Raw genomic sequence first — 11,641 nt, 5'->3', positions numbered from 1 at the left:
ATGTAATGTGGCAGGAGTCGATAAGACACCTGTCAAAGTCTGTGCCTCTTGATTCCTTTATCTTCATGTTGACTTCATTTTAGCTTCGTTCCTACATTGTGTTTTTCTTGTTGTGTGTGTTCAGTGATATCTATTCCAGTGCCAGGAAATTTTTGCTTCTTCAGACCTGCATAATATGAGTCACTGAGAGATTGAAATTTAAATATTTGGTTGTGAAAAAGCTACAGACCTGTTCATCTAACAACTGAACTGTCTATAACCCATGATAAGCATATTTATATCAGTCAGCCAACACTACAATCAAAGTCATTGGAAAGTCGTGCATCCAAGTAAAACTCATCAGCAATTAACTAAGTCAACACACTTAATAGGACACAATAAGACAAAAGAAAAATATCAACTATGAAAGGCTAACAGACGGAGATCTGAAATCTAGAGAAGTTATCTGTGACAGAGAGGTCCAGCAAAAGAACAAAAGACTCAAGATAGAACTAAGAAGAGACAAAAACAGGAGACAAACTGCATAGAATAAGCAGGAGCCACGAAGGATAAAGCACATTAAGGTACAAAATGAAAGGATATTAGAATCAGAATGAAGTTTGTTTCTTTATCATATTTGTTTTCTGTTGCTGGATGGCAAAAATGAGAACATATGGGAGAAGACAGTACGCACAAATTGTTTACGAAGCCGACTAGACAAGCAATGTAATTAGTAAAACATCCATGATAATTCCCATTTTCCCAACAAAGATACTTGAATGTCATAGAACTGATCTTTAACATATCAGACTGACTAGCAGATGTTCACATACAGTCATAGCAAATCGGTTACAAAATATTCGAGTCACGAAACGACTTCTGCAAAATTATAAGTGTACGGTAACCCTTATCACCGCCATACACCATATTTGCTTTAAGTGTCATGCTCTACTATCATTTTTCACTGAAAGAGATACACTTTCTGGCTGAAGGTTATGGGAAGGCACTGTGGCAGGAGTCGTAAGACGCCTGCTGAAGTCTGTACCTCTTGATTCCTTTATCGCCATGTTGACTTCATTTTAGCTTCTTCCCTAACTAAACTCCAAACAGTTTCATTGAAAGAGATAGTAGAGCATTTTGTAGTCATAAGCCACGCAACTGAACTACGATCCTGCACTATTGTATTGTATTGTATTGTATGTCAACTGGGGACTGAGAAACGACGGAGAGGCTCCATCCTTACTGCAGCCACAGTGGTCCACAAACCCACGACGACTACCACAGTCCACTTCACCCCTCCGCCGCCACACACCGAACCCAGGGTTATTGTGTGGTTCGGCCCCTGGTGGACCCCCCCCCCCCCCCAGGAAACGTCTTACACCAGACGAGCGTAGCCCCTATGCGTGCGCGGTGGAGTAATGGTGGTGTACACGTACGTGGAGAACTTGTTTGCACAACAATCGCCGACATAGTGTAGCTGAGACGGAATAAGGGGAACCAGCCTGCATTCGCTGAGGTAGATGGAAAACCGCCTAAAAACCATCCACAGACTGGCCGGCTCACTGGACCTCGATAAAAGTACGGCAGGCGAATTCGTGCCGGGGACCAGGCACTCCTTCCCACTCCAGAAAGCTGTGCGTTAGACCGCTTGGGTAACCGGGCGGGCATTTTGCACTAAGTTCAGAGGTCTTTAATTAAATAAATACTCGCCCTCTCTACATGTCACTTTCTGCATCAATCCCAATGGACTTCTTAAGTTGTATGTGAAAAAATTAACCCATATTAAAAGGCTACTTAAGAGATACAAGTCACTGAATATCGGCAAAATTGTACAAACTGCAGATGCCATACGAAGTTCGATGGTCCATAACGAAATAAATAATCTACAAATCTCCGAATTTCACTATTGTTTGGTTGCCCCATATTAGGGATTGAGAAGACCGACCGGTTAAAACCGATATGGGTATTTTAGTTCTGAATAACCGGTATTTTTCGGTATTTGTTTGCTCTCGGTTATAAAAGGTGGTTTATTTTTTGCTTATAACCGGGCACATCAACCGAAATATCGAGTAGTCACAGCAGCAGTATTTTTAAATGAATCTTTTTTAAATAAGAATAATTTTTATTCGTAAAATTTTCATTGCTTTGAAATACTGCAGTACAATAGGAAATGGGAAAAGTGTTCAGTGCTCTTTTAATAATGATGTCGACAGAAATGAGAAATAGACACATGGTATAAGAAATGGTACAGCACTATTGAGACAATAATGTACCTGTTACTATGTGGTGTGGCCTATTAGATGGCAAGCGTGTACATGCTGTATGCAAGACTACCTGCATCTGGTCTATATGGTAGTGTGTCTATCATCATTGGACGTCAGGTTTATGACACATACCTAGTCTGGAAGTTTAAAGTGCGATATCAATGAAGTAAATACTCCATGTGCTCTAAAAGATTACAAACGCAAGGAGCCACAGCAAACTTGTGACATAGTAAAAGGAGGAAACTTATTACTTAACAGTTCGTTCATAATTTGCAATGAAAATGGAAAGCTGCCTGTGTGTACATACCGTAACACGCCTTTATTTGCTTGTAGCCCTTGCAGACGGACAAATTATATGAAAAATAAGAGTTCTTCAATCTCAAAAAATGGTTCAAATGGCTCTCAGCACTATGTGACTTAACTTCTGAGGTCATCAGTTGACTAGAACATAGAACTAATTAAACCTAACAAACCTAACGACATCACACACATCCATGCCCGAGGCAGGATTCGAACCTGCGACCGTAGCAGTCGCTCAGTTCCAGACTGTAGCGCCTAGAACCGCACGGCCACTCCGGCCGGCCTTCACTCTCAATTTTCACACTTTAGCGTTGACTATTCATAATGTCAAATAGAGCTATGATGCCCGATTACAACATAATTTTTGAACAGTGTTTTAAAAAAAATTAGAATCAGTAAGAAAATACTGGTCTTTTTTTTGGGTAGTTAACCATTTTCCACTTTTAGAGAACAGCAGTGAAGGTGGACGGAGAAGTTTCTTTTATTGCCTATTTCATTTAATATTTTGATTCTATGTGTCTTAAAACTGAGGGACTCAACATTTTTCAATCTTTCTTCGATTTGTATGTTTAACACAGGAAATAACATGAATAAGAAACCCAAAATTGTTTATTTCAAGAAAACAGTTATTTCGAGCGGTTTTAATAGACTCGTTAAACTGGCATTAAAAAAAAAAAAAAAACGAAAACCGATTGTTTCAGCGATAACCAACATACCTGCTCTATATCTTCATGAGCTTCTTAATCTTAGTTCAGTTTTCTTCACACACAGCTGAAGATGCCCAACTGTATTGTGAAAGTGACAAATTAGTAGTAGGGCAAAGCCAATCCTGGCACACACAAACAGATCACCTTTTTTCTGATCGCACAAGGAACACTATGATGAAGTTGACATCAACACAGCTCACCACATGTCATTACACTGTTAAAGATCTGGTAAATAAACCTCCTGATCACATCCTCGTGGCACCACACTGCGCTGTACCACACATGCCCTAATGCTGACAAACCTTTTAGCCCCGAGTGCTGAAATGGGAGGCAACAGTCACCTGCAGAGGAATGTGTGATACCGATGCTGGCCTCCTTTGAAATTTGATACTAGAGCCGCTTCCTGTTCTACTCCCAAGCACATTCATTCTACATATGGTCAGTGGAAGCAGCTGCTCTGTTTGCTCGCCCCGCCGTGCAGATACTGATGAGTTAGTTCACAATAACACTAGCAGAGGACGTTGGGAGAAGTAGCCTCCCCAACCCTTCTCCCATACCCCTTGTCTCCCCAATTACTTCCTGCCAGACAAAGCTGCAGGTTGTGCAGGTGGCAACAACTTTTGATATTCATACCTGGGAAGTTCCTGTCGAAATACAAGCGCTCTTGCTCTCTCTCTCTCTCTCTCTCTCTCTCTCTCTCTCTCTCTCTCTCTCTCTGTCTGTCTGTCTGTCTCTTCCCTCCCTGCCCAAATGTTACTTCCTGACAAGCAAATGTCTGTTTGTGCTGCTGGATTTCACACTAAACCCTCTTTTGTCCTGATACATGGTAAATTCCCAGCCCTCCCCAAAATTCTGCACTGTGGATATCTTGGAAAAAGCCCATTTGTGCTACCCCTCAGTCAAATTGGATGACTAATTAATTAAATCGATACCCACTGTGTGGGACAGTTTTTCCTTGCTTCCTGTTGGCAGATACTAGGATTGGCGTATTTGGTGGAAAATTGTGGAGCTATCCAGTATTCAGTCCTGCACTACTCAGTTTCCAAGCCATTCTCTTCCACCTTCACAATTTTTCTTGTCTCCAATTTGTGGATACTGGCACTGTCAGGTCATTTGGCTGGAAATGTATTATGTTAGAGGTATATGAAAATGATAGTGAGAATCGCAAATTTGAGCTCAACTGCTCTGTGTCCCTAAACAGTTTGCAGGAGGCATGGCAGGGATTTGACTGGAATACCACAGTCGAAAACAATAAACTGATCAATTGGGAATTTGATGTAGCAATTGGAAGTGATACAGTATAAAAGGATAGTTGTAGTTTCAAATTTCGATGGGAATTGTTACTGTCATGGTTATGTAATTCCTGACTGGCCTGACTGGTTCAGGAGGCTCAGCAGCAGCTTCCACCTTAAGCCACACATGTCCATTCGCTCCAGCCTTCACCCACAACCCCCCTCCACTATGCACCTAGATACCAAGTGATATCCTAGGACACCCTCATATTTATCAGTTTAATTAAACTAACCCCCCCCCCCAAAAACACACACACACACACACACACACACACACACACACACACACACACTGGCTAGTCTCTTGATTCTCCTCAGTTCTAGGAAATTATTTATTCTCCTCAGTTCTAGGAAATTATTTAACATTTAGGTCTTCCAGCCTATCAGATTTGAGAACAGGTATTTATATCACCACTTCCCGAAAGTGCTGCATCCCACCAACACTCTCTCAAACAAGTACTATAAAGCTCAGGTATTAGATACTACGTGATAATCAACAGTGCTCCCACAGATGGAAGGGTTGGAAAGACATGACCGATATGGGTTGGTGTACTCGAAACACTGTGGGATGCAGCACCTTCTGGAGCACTGACTGAAAGTACCTGCATTTTGTTCTCAGATTTGATTGGCTGGAAGTATTAAATCTTAAGTAATTTCCTAGAACTGAGGAGAATCTAGAGATCTAGCCAGTGCATCTGTTTTGACACCAAATTTTTTTCAGATGCTATCTGCATGTGAACGATAATTGCGCTGCTTCTCTGTAATGTATATTTGTTGTGGTGTAAAGTTACTGTGGTCAGTGTTATGACATGTACAAAGAAATTATGTGGGTGGGACTATGTCCATTCATGGGGGTGGTATAGGTATGACATGGAAAACAGTCATTTCAATTTGTCATTATGCATGATTCTTCTAAATTCAGTCTGAAATGTTGATATGGTTGATTATGCAGTTTCCATTGTATCACACTCTCTTGTGCACCAAATGGGGGGAAAGTCGAAAACTGCGAAATACAATCGTAGAACTGAGCTTAACATTAAAGTTGATCATTTCGTTATTGATTTCAGATGACGAAAACAGACGAACAGAGAAAGTGGTGAATACATCCAATAATCGTAAACAGTTCTCGCAAAGGGAAGTTTATACAAGGGTTGGAACTTACATAGTGGCAACTATTTATTCACAACCGATACAAAAGAGTTACATTTTTGCACCTGTTACTGCCCTTCAAAGTAGTTACCAGCGTTGTGTAAAACCCGTTGCAAGCGATGTAGAATGCGTAGTATACCGTTAGCAGAGCCTGTTCTGCTGAAGGAGTGGTATAAAGTTATGGTGATTCTCATGTACAACTGCGATGGTGTTATGCTAACAATGCGGCAGACCGTCAGTGCACAGTATTACTGTTCGTTTTTGGAGCATCACCTCTGACCAGCTTTGCAAAAGATGCTGCAACACTTTCTGCACAACCCACCCATAATTTTGCATGACAATGCGCGGGCGCATACAGTGCAAGCTGTGGCTGCTCTGTTCGGGGAAGTACTGTACCATCCACTATACTCCCAGCCCTTGTGACTTTAATTTGATTCCAAAGATGAAGCAACCACTTTGTGGCTTTCGCTTCAGAACTGTTCCAGAGATTCGACAGGCCACCGCTCCATTCACACCATAAACCGAACAGGCTCTGCTAATGGTATACTAGGCCTCCCACATCGCTGGCAACGGGTTCTCCACAACGCTGGTGACTACTTTGAAGGTCAGTAACAGGTGCAAACAAGTAACTCTTTTGTATCAGTTGTGAATAAATAGTTGCCACTATTTAAGTTCCAACCCTCATAAATAATTCAGCCATCACACAATGTCAGTGACGTTTTTAAATTCCAAAAATTACTTCTCTATAATACTAATGGCTGTAGTGGATGCTAGTTATTGTTGCACGTACATTGATGTTGTTGCTTTGGAACGGATTGTGCTCCAAATGTACTGAAAGGTAACATAGGGCAGAAAATTTATTCAGGCACACTCAATTTATCACAACTACTTCAAAATGAATTCCAACCAACTTGTTATGCCTTCATAGTTGGTGAAGCTTTCACTTTGTCAAAATATAATACAATCTTACCCATGGAAAATGTGAACATTGGGAAAAAAATCTTTAGTTATCGATTCAGCAGAGCCTTAAGATTTAGTGAAATTGGGAGATCTTTCACTGTCCTCTTCACATTTAAGTTGAGTTTGCGAATTCCGTAATCAAAACATGTTGATTGGTACGCTACTATGTCAGGTACCGGGATGAATTTTAGTTTAAAGACACACTATTGTGTTCTTTCAAAAGTTTACTGCCTCATGCAACTTGAGGAATGAATGCACAAGAAATTTTACTGCATATTTTGCTTCAAGTCATGGATCACTTCCGGGGCAAAATGACTGGATATAGATGCCAGAACTGAATTACTTTCTATACAAAATGAGATGTAACTAACAATTTGAGAACTGTTTATACTGCTTTCAGTATGCACCTCATTACTTGTCAAATATGCTTCCTAATAATCATTTAGTATTTAGTGAAACTGAGTAGCATTATGTGCTTACTGCTACAACAAATTAAGAATACAAATAAAACATACTACAGATGCTGCCTATTCCATTTCTTTCTTCTGCTTCCATATTTCCACATCAATCCCCATTAATCTTGTTTCTTATAACTATTTTGATAAACAATGTCATCTAAACATTTATGCTTTTCAACCTTCATTATCAGCACTTCATTGTCAATGGGGGAACAGGGGAAGTAAATGAGACTCATCAGTGGTTTTGTAGGATTTGTAGTAGAGATAGGAAGATACTGGAACAGGAGGGGAAAATTGCCGCCCTTCAGGCTGAGTTAGACAAGGCCAGGGGAGATCTTGAGAGGTTAAGGAGGGAGAAGGGTAAAGAGAGATGGGAAGTGGCAACAGGCAACAGGAGGAACAGGCCTAGAACTTTGTCTGACTGCTTTATGGTGAATGTGGAAAATAGATTTGACCTGTTGCTTCAGGTAGAAGCTGGTGAGCCTCAAGCAGTTGCAGGTGTAGACAGGGCACAACAAACTTTCAGCAGCAAATTGAAAAGTAGAAATCAGTAAAGAGAAAGAAAGTGTTGTTGTTAGGTAGTTCCCATGGAAGAGGTATTGACCAACTTTTTCAGGATGAACTAGGATCAGAATACCAGGTCACCAATTTTTTTAAACCTAGTGCTGCTCTGGAGCAGGTGACAGAGGATTTAGGATCACTTTGCAAAGATTTCACTAAGGAAGACATCGTGGTTATAATGGGTGGGGCAGGTAACAGTATTGACAGAGATCCTGGGTGCAGTATAGAGTGTGACCTGGCGAAGATTGCATCAGCATCGAAGCATACTAGTGTTGAGTTTGTATCTGTTCTTGGGCGCCATGACCGACCTCATTTGAACTCTTCTGTCAAGAGAGTTAATTTGGAGCTGGAACGGCTGCTCATGTCGGGTGCGGGGTCACACATTGATGTGGTTCATGTTGATTCTCTCAGTAGGTGGGATTATACTAGGCATGGCCTTCACCTCAACAGGAAGGGGAAGGGTAAATTGGCTGGGGAAATAGCAGGAAAGTTAAAGGGGGGAGGCACTGTCATGAGTGGTAAAATACCAGTGGTTATAGGCTTCAGAAAAGACCCTTTTTTAGGGTAGAGAGGACAGAAAGAAAGCAAATTTTAAGAGAGGTTAGAACTGAGACAAACCTTCAGTTTGAGAAAGAAATCAAAAAACATAATTCCACCTTATTACATCAGCATAAACAGCCACTGGCTAAGAATTTTCAACTGTCAGCAGATATTTTAACTCCACCCAATTTTAACTCAGTCAATGTGAAATGTCAGCTATCTTTATTGCATCAAAATATTCGAGGACTGAGAAATAAAATTAATGAATTAACTATCTGCATAGATGAATTAGAGTCTTCAAACCCAGCTGACATAATTTGCCTCTCTCAACATCATGTGACCACTGGTATAGAACTTTTAAGTGTTACGGGGTTTAGGTTAGCATCTCACTTTTGTAGATCAGAAATGGAGAAAGGAGGAGTTGCCACATTCATCAGGAACTGTCATAAATTTAAGAACATAGACATTCATAAATTTTGCCTAGAACAGCATATGGAAGCATGTGCAACAGAATTAGAGTTTCACAAAACATCTTTCATAATATTAAGTGTATATCGAGCACCTGCAGGTAACTTTAATCTGTTTGTAAACCACCTTGAAGCTGTACTGGCCCATTTAACAACCAAAAACAAAGAAATAGTGGTTGCTGGTGATTTCAATGTAGATTTCCTTAAAGACTCTCCCAATAAGAACTTATTTGAGTTAGTAACACTATCATTCAACTTAATTCCCACAGTAAAGTTCCCCACTAGGATAGCCACTTGCTCACAAACAGCTATTGATAATATCTTTATAGAAAAGTCCAATGAACAAAATTATATTACAAAACCAATAGTCAATGGCCTCTCAGACCATGACATGCAGTTCCTTCTGTTAAATGTTAATACTGAACAGGATATAAAATCTGTTAAATCTGAGCTCAAGAGGGTAATCAGTAAGCCAAAAATTGATTATTTTAGGACACTCCTCAGAGACATTCACTGGACTGATGTTTACAGTGCTCATGGCATGAATGAAAAATATAACATTTTTGCTAATAAAGTGCTTACCTTTTTCGAACACTGCTTTCCCCCAAAACTTACCAAGGTTAGAGCAAAGTCTACAAAGAAGCCATGGATTACTCGAGGAATAGGGGTATCTTGTAAAACAAAAAGAAAACTGTATCTGTCAATCCGAAACATTTCCATTGTTGATGCCATAGCACATTATAAGAAATACTGCAAAATATTAAATACTGTAATACGGATGTCAAAGCAAATATATTACAAGGAAAAGATAGTCATACCAGATAACAAAATAAAGACAATATGGGATATAGTGAAGGAGGAGACCGGTAGAACCAGACATGAAGAGGAACAAATAGCATTAAGAGTAAATGATACATTGGTGACAGATGTGTATAGTGTTGCAGAACTTCTTAACAAACATTTTATAACTGTTACTGAAAAGATGGGGTTGTCAGGTTCGGTAGATGCTGCTATGGATTACCTTAGACCAGACATTTCAAGTAACTTCCATAATATGAATTTGACCCTCACTACCCCAACAGAAATAATGTCCATCATAAAATCTTTAAAATCAAAAACATCTAGTGGGTATGATGAAATATCAACAAAGTTAATTAAAGAATGTGATTCTGAGCTAAGTAACATATTAAGCTATCTGTGTAACCAGTCGTTTATCAGTGGAATATTTCCTGAATGGCTGAAATATACTGAAGTTAAGCCACTGTTTAAGAAGGGAGATAAAGAAATAGCATCAAATTTCCGTCCAATTTCACTGTTGCCAGCATTCTCAAAAATTTTCGAAAAAGTAATGTACAGTCGTCTTTATAACCATCTTATCTCAAATAACGTACTGTCAAAGTCACAGTTTGGATTTCTAAAAGGTTCTGATATTGAGAAGGCTATCTACACTTACAGTGAAAATGTGCTTAATTCATTAGATAAAAAATTGCAGGCAACTGGTATATTTTGTGATCTGTCAAAGGCATTTGACTGTGTAAATCACAATATCCTTTTAAGTAAACTAGAATATTATAGCGTAACAGGAAATGCTGCAAAATGGTTCAAATCTTATATCTCTGGCAGGAAAAAAAGGGTGTTATTAGGAAAGAGACATGTATCAAGCTATCAGGCATCATCCAACTGGGAACTAATTACATGTGGGGTCCCACAAGGTTCCATTTTGGGGCCCTTACTTTTTCTTGTGTATATCAATGACCTTTCATCAGTAACATTACCAGATGCCAAGTTTGTTTTGTTTGCCGATGATACAAACATTGCAATGAATAGCAAATCAAGTGTAGTCTTAGAAAGATCAGCCAATAAAATATTTGTGGACATTAATCACTGGTTCCTAGCCAATTCTTTGTCACTAAACTTTGAAAAAACACACTACATGCAGTTCAGAACTTGTAAGGGGTGTCCCAGAGTATATGTCTAACATACGATGACAAGAAGATAGAAGAAGTGGACAGTGTTAAATTCTTGGGATTACAGCTTGATAATAAATTCAACTGGGAGGAGCACACCACAGAACTGCTAAAGCGTCTTAACAAATCTCTGTTTGCAATGCGAATTTTGTTAGACATAGGGGATATAAAAATGAAAAGCTGGCATACTATGCTTACTTTCATTCCATAATGTCATATGGGATTATTTTTTGTGGTAATTCATCAAGCCAAGCTAAAGTTTTCCGGGCACAAAAACGTGCAGTAAGAATTATATGTGGTGTGAACTCAAGAACATCCTGCAGAAGCCTGCTTAGGGAACTAGGGATACTAACTACAGCTTCCCAATATATTTATTCCTTAATGAAATTTGTCATTAAAAATATATCACTTTTTCAAACCAACAGCTCAATTCATGGAATCAATACTAGAAGTAAGAATAATCTTCGCAAGGATTTAAAGTCACTTAGTCTTGTACAAAAAGGTGTGCATTATTCAGGAACACACATTTTCAGTAACTTGCCAGCAGCCATAAAAAGCTTAACAACCAATGAAATTCAGTTTAAGAGAAGCCTAAAGGATTTATTGGTGGCCAACTCCTTCTACTCCATTGATGAATTTCTTAGTAAAACCAACTGATTTGTATATAAGTACAACATAACTTCTGCACAATTTCAGTGCAGTAATGTGTTCACTGAAAATTTGTGTGCCTGTGTGTGTGTGTGTAAGTATAATCTAACTTCTGCACCATTTCAGTGCAGTAATGTGTTTATTGTAAATAAGTATTACAGTAGTTGTATTACATGTTTATTACCTTATAAATAAATAAAAAACTTTTTTATTTTAAATTCAGTGCATTAGTATTTGTAAAATGACTCTTAGTGTTCATTAAAAAATGACGATCATTCCACTTGGGACCTGTGGAATGGTACATTAGCTTATGTGTTTTAGTCGTAAATATTTGTCATGTATTGTTGTT

The sequence above is a fragment of the Schistocerca cancellata genome, chromosome 2, assembly GCF_023864275.1.
Source record: "Schistocerca cancellata isolate TAMUIC-IGC-003103 chromosome 2, iqSchCanc2.1, whole genome shotgun sequence".
NCBI lineage: Eukaryota > Metazoa > Arthropoda > Insecta > Orthoptera > Acrididae > Schistocerca > Schistocerca cancellata.
The sequence above is the reverse complement of the archived record's forward strand: the minus strand, read 5'-3'. Positions refer to the sequence as shown.